The sequence below is a fragment of the Rhinopithecus bieti genome, unplaced genomic scaffold, assembly GCF_001698545.2.
Source record: "Rhinopithecus bieti isolate Rb0 unplaced genomic scaffold, ASM169854v2 scaffold_63861, whole genome shotgun sequence".
NCBI classification, from domain to species: Eukaryota; Metazoa; Chordata; class Mammalia; order Primates; family Cercopithecidae; genus Rhinopithecus; species Rhinopithecus bieti.
The window spans coordinates 200,266-210,431 of NW_016824162.1; the positions used below are offsets into that span (position 1 = coordinate 200,266).

The 10,166-nt window shown below is 38.8% G+C and overlaps 1 long non-coding RNA gene across 1 annotated transcript in view; it reads right to left on the bottom strand.

The window, feature by feature from the left end:
* LOC108522038 (uncharacterized) overlaps window positions 1–9,376 on the bottom strand; it is a 31,225-nt gene extending 21,849 nt beyond the window's left edge. The window contains exons 1-3 of the long non-coding RNA XR_001883351.1: window positions 9,283–9,376; window positions 8,818–9,162; window positions 7,700–7,746 (exon numbers count right to left, since the gene is read on the bottom strand). This is a non-coding gene — a long non-coding RNA (uncharacterized LOC108522038). The remainder of the gene's footprint in view (window positions 1–7,699; window positions 7,747–8,817; window positions 9,163–9,282) is intronic.
* Between the last annotated feature and the right edge of the window lie 790 nt (window positions 9,377–10,166).

Here is a 10,166-nt window from a genome sequence, read left to right on the forward strand (position 1 = left end):
CTCCCCTCCAGCCGGGGCGACAGAGCAAGACTCCGTCTCAAAAAAAAAAAAAAAAAGAGATGGAGCAATTTACTCTTCCTTGGGGGTGAGAGGGACTGCCTGGCTGAGAGGTAATATTTGAGCTGAACCTTAGAGGATCTTCAGCGATAGATAGTCTGTAGTGAGGAAGAGAGGTCAGAGCCCAGGCCCAGAGAGCACAGGGGCGTGAAACTGACAAGGGGGATGTGGAGGTTCGGGGAAGGCTGGGCACTAAAGCATAACTGGGATACAGTGAAGCCAGGGTGTTGGGGGGGGTGGGGTCAAGAGATGAGGCTGGAAATAGGTTAGGCCTAGCTTGTGAATGACTCTGAATGACATACTGAGAAGTTGCTCTTTAGCTTATGACTAATCAACGGCCACTGCAATTTATAAGTAGAGAAGTGATACAGTAAATTTTGCATTTAGAAAGACCACTTCAGTGATTACATAGAGAAAAATGAAGGGATTTAATACTGGAGAATAAGACACAAGACAGGAGAGCAATGTAATAGATGGTGCTCTGGTGTTGAGAATGACATCAAGGCATATCTTTTGTGTTTTTATTCCAATACTGTTATAAACTTCTCAAGCTTGAAGGTCTGTGCAGCAAAAAAATCTCAGTGTAGGTAAAGGAGAAGCAGGACAAGTGGCAGACAAAACCCCTCAAGACACCAAGTTAAAGAAGGAACGGCTTTATTCTGCCAGGAGCTTTGGCAAGACTCACGTCTCCAAAAACCGAGCTCCCCAAGTGAGCAATTCCTGTCCCTTTTAAGGACTTATAACTCTACTGGGGTCCATGTGAGAGGGTCGCGATCAATTGAGCAAGCCGGGGGTAACTGACCGGGGTCTGCATGCACCGGTAATCAGAACAGAACAGAACAGGACAGGACAGGGATTTTCACAGTGCTTTTCCATACAATGTCTGGAATCTATAGATAACATAACCGGTTAGGTTAGGGGTGAATCTTTAACCAGGCCCAGGGCACGGTGCCAGGCTGTCTGCCTGTGGGTTTCATTTCTGCCTTTTAGTTTTTACTTCTTCTTTCTTTGGAGGCAGAAATTGGACATAAGACAATATGAGGGATGGTCTCCTCCCTTAGAGGTATCAACTGTTATTTAATGACATTTTAGCAAAATTTTAAGGGTGGTTTTCTAGCAGTAGGAAAGAGGAAAACACCAAAATTTGACTAATTTACTTGGCTTTTATTTGATTCCTTTTGCTCTTTTTTCCTGTGACATGAGTTTGTTCCTGAAGGGCAAGGTCAAAGGAGTTTCTGACTAATGTATCCCTAAACTTCGTGCTGTTTTATTACTCTTCCTTTGAGGCCAGCACACCTTAATATGACATTTTCAAATTCACAACATTTTGTTAGCAAAATAGTTACCTTTTTTACATCTTTATTTCTTAAAATAATTTTTTATTAAAACAATTATCTTATCAAGAACCAATGACAATGCCCATCAGCCAGTGTTAGTAATGCCAAGCAGGCCTCTCAGCTTGCACTATGTTAATTATATTCAAAATAAGAATCCACAGAAAGAACTCAAATTAGTACAAATACTTCTTAATATATTTTTATGATGGAACTCCTAATAGAGTCTATTCCTTGCCTGAAACCTGCAAATATACATTACTTTTAATGTTGTTAAGTATGAGTCACAAGTAGAGGTAAGAGGCAGTGAACACAATGTTTCTTACTGCAAATCTTTTCTTCCCCTCTAAACATTGAAGTTGTCTTATACTATAGTCACTGAGGAGAGTTACAACAAGAACCATCAAAATTGTTAGTTGCAACTTGAGGTAAATAAAATACACATAAATCCTTCCAAGTGGAAAAATATTCACTGTGTGTGTCTTTCATTTTCATTCATTAAGACAAAGTTCTGAAAGCCAAGTGTTTTGCACTCAGAAGATTCAAAGGGAACTTGACATTAGCATTTCTAATCACCCTCTTTCAGTGAGAGCTGACACACAATCTATTTTGAATAGGCCTGAATGTCAATCACTGGTTTAGAGTCCACAAAAGGAGGAGGAGTGTGTTGAGTGTGAACGCAGGGAGCTGCGTCTCCAGCATTTGAGCTTTAGATTCCTGAGGGCACCCAAGAGAAGATGTCCATCATACAGCTGAATAGATGGTTCCAAATGTCAGAAGAACACGCTGGATTAGAAATACAAATATGAATGGAAAATAAGTCAAAAAAACTTTCTTTAATTTTTTTCAAATGTACCCCAGTGTCTCCAGACTCTACTACTCAAGGTCATATGGCAAGGAAGTGAGAATGTTGTATGAGAACAGAAACGAAGGGTGGTGAGTAGGATGCACACTTGGACAGTAACACTTCTCAGTGTAAGAGACTAGATGAAAGCCTAAAGAGAAAGATTGTTTAAAAAATAGGGTCAGAGACTATGAGGATTATAGGGAAGAGGAAATGGAGACACCTCATTCTTCAATGTTGGAAGCTGATCAAGAACATTTCTTGAAGCGCATGGAAGAGAACTCCGTGCTGAGTTATTATTCTACCCATTTTGGGAGCACCATCAACACAAATCACTTATCAGCCATTGAATATTTCATTCTGAGTTACACTGGTCAGTGTTTGGGAACTGGCACAACCTCCTCTCCAGGGACTATTCTCCTGCAGAAAAACACAGGCCGAGACTCTTTGCCCCGAATCAAGGCTGAGGCTCCTTGACTACTTGGGAGGTAGTAGTGTGAAGCCCACACCCTAGGCAGAGGGGGAGTGAAGAGGGCTGTTTGGTCACTGTCCAACTTATGCAGTTTAGGCCTATTATATCTTGGTACTTATCTAGGATACTGTTAAACTCAGAATCTAGGTTTGGGGCTGTATTGCAAACATAGTAGCAACACTAGATGAAGCCAAGTATATCTCTTTCAAGAATGACAAAAGGTCTGAAATTTTACTCTCCTTGGAGACAAACAGGTTAGCCTGCCACATTTTCACGGATACTGGCAGGAGAGACAAGACTCCCAGGTCATAAACAACTTTTTTTTTTTGCTCACAGCATAGCAGGCAGCATGAGTTTTGTGCTTGTTTCAGTCCCCTCACCCCGCAATTTCCATAGGGGAATGAAGAGGCAAGCAAGTGAAGCTGTGCATACATCGCAGCCAAAGAACCCCAAGCTCAGGAAACCCCCATCTTTTATAAGGGCCCTGTAAGTAAACCTACTTGCCTTTTCCCCAAAGGAGACATCATCTTTATCACACTGCGCAGAAAACAAGTCTGCCCTCTGCTCCAGAGAGATATTTCCACACAGCCTGGCTGTTTGCTAGACAAACATCCTTGGAAAGATGGTTTGGGCATTAGTTGGCTTAGAAGAATGATTCTTAAGGGATGGCAGGAATAGCTATGATCCATGCTGGGAGAAGGTGGTATAGTTCATTGATCAGTAATCATTAGTTAATAGCTAACTAATTGTAACCAAATTACAATCCTTGAGACCATGCATCAACCAAACAATATCTGTTATGCAATTCTATGTGAAATACAACAAATTATTCCCCATAGAAACAAAAACATCACCCTTGACTAGATGGGACTGAGGGAATTATTATAATTGTTCAACTTATGCTTGGTGTACAGGCTTAAACACAGAGGCAGTAGTTAACACCACTGGCTAGGATGAGATTACCCATGGAGTATAATAAGTAAAGATGTGATGAAGGATGGCCAAGATGGGAAACCAACTGAATAAATTTAAGGCACTTGGCCAAACCCTGGGTCAGTGTCTTAACATTGCTGCCAGTGTTACACTTGCACATTTAATGAAGATTTCTAAGTAACAAGATCAGAGTGAGCTTGAAGCAGCTTCTACCCTTGAATGTTTAATTTCATAAACCTGTAAACGACTTATTTGTTTTCCATCCTGGGAATACCTTGAATGAAAAATAGTACACACTCAGAAAGTATATTACGTTAGTGCACAGCAGGAAGGATTATCACAAAGGCACATATCATGAAATTAGAACAATTCCCAAACCCCATATGCTCCTCTTAATCTCCTTGCTATTGGTACCCTGTGCTCATTTCCAAAGGCAACCGCTGTCCTCACTTCCAACATCGTAGATTAGGTTTATCTTCATTTGAACTTTGTTATACAATGGCATCATATGGTATGCATTTCTTGTGTCTGGCTTCTTTCTCTCAGTATCATGTTTGCAAGATTTATAGTGTTGTATTGTGTGCAGCCATAATTAGTTCATCCTAATTACTGAATAATATTCTATTGTATGAATATATCACAGCTTATTTATTCATTAAAATCTTGATGGAATTTTGATTTGTTTTTAGTATTTGTCTACTAAAGATAATGTTCCTATAAAACATTCTTGTACACATCTTTTGACATCTCTGTACATTTCTGTTGGGTTTAAACTTAGAAGCAGAATTACAGGGATTTAGGGCATGCATAAATTCAGCTTTAATATATAATAGAAAACAGTATTCCAAATAACTCTACCAGTTGACATTCTCACCAGCAGCATATGAGAGCTCTGCATTTTTATAGGTGCTTGCTACTGTCATCCTATTTAATTTTAGCCATTCTATTTGGTGTATAACAAAATTTCTTTGTGGCTTTAATTTGCATTTCCTTGATGACTAATGAGCGTGATTACTTTTTCATATGTGTTTTGATCATTTGTATATTCTCTTGGCGAATTTCCTGTTAGAATCTCTTGCCCACTTTTTCTATTGTGTTGTTTGTCATTTTAAAAATAGATTTTAGGCATTTTAAAATTTTTGAGGCCAGGTACAGTGGCTCACACCTATAATTCCAGTGCCTGAGAAGCCGAGGTGGGAGAGTCACTTCAGCCTAGGAGTTGAAGACCAGCCTAGGCAACATAGCAAGCTCCCATCTCTACAAACAATTAAAAAAATTAACCAGGCATGGTGGTGCACACCTGTAGTCTTAACTACAGGAGGCTGAAGTGGGAGGATCACTTGAGCCCAAGAGTTGGAGGTTGCAGTGAGCTATGATTGCCCCACTGCACTCCAGCCTGGGCAATAGAATGAGACCCACCTCAAAATAAGTTTTTTTGTTGTTGTTACAGGTCCTTTGTCAGTTATATGCACAACAAATATCTTCTGTGATTCAGGGGCTTGCATTTGGCTTATATTAACTGTCTTAGTTTTAATATAGTCTTCCTGTAATTACTTTTTTGGGGGGTAATGGTTAACACTTTTGGCATTTAGGAAAGTGTTCTCTACTCTTGAAAATATATTCTCCTGTTATGTCCTTAGATATTTTATTGATTTATTTATCACATTTAGATCTATCACCCACTTGGGTTTTGGTTTTGTGGTGAGTTTGAATTGAGGATAAGATTAAACCTTTTTATTATGGATATGCAGCTAATCTAGCATCATTTATTTATTGTCCTTTTGCCACTACTCTCCAATCAAGTGACTGTATACATGTGGACTTATTTCTTTACTCTCTGTTCTGTTCATTTGGTCTGTTTATCTATCCTTGCACCAATGACACAGTCTTTTAATTACTCCAGTTTAATAATAAATCTTTATATCCAGAGTATAAATCCTTCAAATTTTTAATTCTTCTTCCTGTGTGTCTTGGGACTAAATGTATTAATTTTAGAATTATCCTATCAGTTTACACATATGCGCACACACAACCGCTGCCATTTCTAAGTAGGGATTGTATCAGTTTAATCATTTCACAGGAAACTGGCATCTTAATAATATACAATCTTCTGATTCAAGGACAAGGTAGGTAGCGTTGCTTATTTGTCTTCTTTAACTTATCTCAATGCTGTTTTCAAGTTTCCAGTGTAGAAACCTTATCTGTTGTTAGATTTATCCCTAGATATTTAATGTTTTATGATGGCACTGTGAATAGTATTACTTTTAATTTTGTTGTCTAATCCTTGATGACATATAAACCTAAAATTGTGTGTTACATATTCAAGTCTATCCAGCAATCTTGCTAAATTCACTCATTAATTCTAATAGGTCATCTATATTTTCTACACACATAATCATGTTGTCTGCAAATAATGGCAAATTTATTTCTCTTGCCATCTTTATATATTTTATTTATCTTTCTTTATTTTACTGGCAAGGAACCTCCGGTAGTAGGCATCCAATTTAAAAGGGAAAACTTTCAATATATCACTAATGAATATGTTCACTACTTTAGGTTTACTAAGGAACACTGAATTTTATCATATGATTTTTCTGCATTTATTGAAATGGCCATATGATTTTTCTCCCTTTACTTTGTTAGAGTTTATGGTTGCTTGTTTTTGAACTTTGTATACGTAGAATGATTTAATATGTATTCTTCATGTCTGACTTCTTTTGTTCAATATTAAGATTGTAAGATCGGTTTATTTATTTATTGAGACAAGTCCCTGCTGTGTCACCCAAGCTGGAGTGCAAGGTGGCTCACTGCAGCCTTGACCTCCTGGGCTCAAGCCATCCTCCCACCTCAGCCTCCTGAGTAACTGGTCCTACAGGCACATGTCACCGTGCCCAGCTAACTTTTGTATTTTTGGTAGAGATGAGGTTTCACCATGTTGCCCAGGCTGATCTCAAATTCATGGGCTGAAGTGATCCACCTGCCTCAGGATCCCAAAGTGCTGGGATTATAGACGTGAGCCACTGCATGCAGCCATTCATGTTTTTGCATGTACCTAGAACTGTTTATTTTCGTTGCAGAAGAAAATTTCATTGTATGATTATACCACAAATTATTTATCAAATATCAAATGGAGCCTCTTCTACAGTAGCATGTACTACATGCTAACAGTGGCTAACAGTGGCTAAAGTAAGAGTGAGGACTGGGAAGATTTCAAGAGACATAAAAGAAGTGTCAGATATCGACATCATGTTTGGAAAATTGCCTGTAGAAGTAAGGTCAGATCTACCATGACATTATCTTTCCCCAGAGAGGATTTAATTTGTTCTTGCAAGAGGCCTGGAGACACTGGCACCTGAAGATGACTCTAATCCAATGTGAATAACCAAGGTGATTCCCAGCTGAGCTGCAGTCTCTGGTAAGGCCCACTGACTTACACTTCACTACCTGGGAGCAGCTCTTCAGGGTCCCAATGAAAAGTGAGGCCCAGATTTGCCAGTCATCTTTCCTCTTGGCGAGTCTTGAATCCTCTGTCCCCTTGAAGCTGCCCAAATTCAGCTCAGCCTCTCAGCTGTTCCCTCTAACACCAGCAAACAACTCCTGAGATAAAGACTCCTAAATCCATGGCCACCTGCCTGGCTTCACGTCTCCCCTCACCCTGACCCAGTGCTTCACTGAGTTATTGGCTCTTCCATGGTATCTAACAAATATTTTGCCATATTTTCTAGCTGTTTTTAGTGGAAGTGTTTGTCCAAATTAATTACCCATTTATTCCATGTAAGCAAGGTCATCTTTTAAACAAAGCCCATGAACCAATAAACCACAACATAAAATGAATTGTAACTGGTTAGTACACATTCGAAAGATATCAACTTCTAAATTATTAAAAAAAAATCCAATTTCAAATGAGATGATTTCAGTGCTAACGTAATGAATATTAAAGAAACGAGGATAATGGATAGAGCTCATTAGCTCAGCTACTGCTAGTGAGAGTCAAACAGAAACTTATCTAAAGGGAATTTTGACAATATTAACAAGAATGGTATTATTTTTCATACTTACTGACAGTGCAATTCCACTGCTGGGGTAATTTATTCTAAGGTAATAATCTGAAAGGTAGACAAATATTTAAGTCAAATATATTCAATTTAGGATTACCTTTAATAAGGAAAACATTTAAACTTTCCTTTAATATGGTAATAAATAATTAAATCATAATATATCAATAACAGATTATACAATCTTTAAATTTATTAAGCACGTCTCCTATAGTTTTAAATAACACTGTATCCAAAGCAAAATTTAAAAAATATATAATATGAGTTCAGTTATTCTAAAAAATACATAAAGAAAACTCTTGAAAAATATCCCAGATGTGTTAGTATTGGTTCCCTGAGTGGATACCTTATAGACATTTTGTGTCTGCATTTTTATAGTTTCAACTGATTCATAAACTTTCTACTGAGTATATAATTCTTTTATAATCAGAAATAACCAGGAAAAAATAGTTACTTTTATATTAAAATTAATAGTAGTAAATTATTCATTGAGAATAAGATAGAATCCTGGCTAGTTTAATTTTCAGATAATTAATTATTTATGATATGATGCATATTCCAAATACAGTCCCTGCCAGGAATAACATCATGAAATAATTCAAAACTAGACAAACAGAAATCAGCTTTTCTCTTCTAACTCATAAAGCATGTCAACTGTTACACTTTTCAAGGGTCACAGTCATGAACTCTATCAAAATAGCTTAATCTCTTTCTTATTGTCTTCTTTTCCTAAGAGAATGAGCCCATTCATGATGTCTCTGGCACTTCATATGCGATTTTTCATTAATTTTCCCACACTTCATTTAAGGCAAACTTTTAAAATGTATTTTACAAATGTATCACAGATTCACAGGAAAACGTGTGACTGCAAAATTTCATGTCCACACCTTAGAGCCGGGACATAAGCCCTGTGCGCGCTCTGCAGAAATTCTGCCGGCCTCTCTAGGCCCTCCTTCCAGCTCCCGGCAGAGCGGGCTGGAAGTAACGGGGAAGAGTGGTTATTTGTTGGTTTAATATAATTTGTTTAGTCACCCAAGGATGACTAATTTGCATTTTCTCTCTCTTTTTATATTGATCCGTAGCACACTCTGTTTTCCACCTAATGGATATTTGGGCACTAACTTGTTAGTGTCACTTTCCTGTCCTTTCATGCAGGGTTTTCAGGCTGTGGGTTCCCTGGCAGCCACCTCCCATCACTATGGTGTCCTCGCTTCAGTTTTGACACGACATCATTAGCAGCTGCAGACAGTCCTTGTTCCGGCTGAATAAGAGAGCACAGACGGACTTGGCACTGGGCGCACACCAGGAGGGTCCGAGGCGGGGCCGCGGGGACCTGCTCTTGGGAGCGCGGACAGAGCCCCACTGTCCTTCTCCCCAGGGCCGTGCACGTCAAAGACCGACAGGCAGTGGCTACACATGAAGCCACGAATGCCTTAAACTCGGCTCTGGACCTGATTTCTTGTTTAACTGAAGCACAAAGAAGAAAAGAACAAAAACACCCATCAGCACTCTGCGGCGTCCCCTCGGACTTGAAATCACTGCAGCGGGATTTCCAAGCTCCCCTTCCCAGGGCACAGGCGGGAGTACCTCCGCGGTGGTGGGGGCGGAGAGGGCTCCACCCTGGCAGCTTCCTGTAACCCCATCTGACCCGTGCCACATGGGTCACAGCATTGCAGAATTACAGCTTTCAAAATAATTTAGGAACAGAAAATTATGTGATTATAATATGCTGAGTTTTAAAGCTAAGATATAAAATCATATTCACACTGAATACCACTAACAAAATATTCATATGCAAATCAGGTTAAAATATACGCCAACAGGATTGATGGAAGTTGTATGTTAGGTAGTAGAACGTGATAGAAAGATTGTTTTGTAGCTATATCACACTTAGGCTGAATGCAATTTAAAAATAGGCATTATTATTACATATTATCAAACTGCAGTGGGGACTCTGTAACAAAAAGGATCAGTTTTTTAAGGAAACAGATAAAGGGGATGATAGGAAAAAAATCCCACCCTATTGTATTATCAATTGTAAAGTCATATTTGCAATGTACCTTTCCTTTTCTTTTAATAAAAAAAGCATAAACTGTTTTCTTTTTTCTTTTTTCTTTTTTTTGATTCAAACAACGTAGAAATTTATTTTCCTCTTATATGACAGACCGGGGTAAACAAATTATCCAGGGTAAGCAGAAGTCTTTGATCTAGGAGGGCATTCAAGAACCAGGCTCCTTTTGTTTGATTGTTCTACCAGTTTTGGGGATGTTCCCCTTTTCTTAATGGACAGAACTATCTCACCAGCACCATGTCTGCATTCAAGACTATAGGATAGGGAAAGAGAGTGGCTGGAACTTCTAAGAAAGAAGATGCAGTCATCATTTCTGCCCATTTCCCAAAAGACTATAACCACGCTTTGCCTCAAGGGAGGTTGGGAAATACAGTGCCTTCCTTGCAGGCCATTAGCCCCC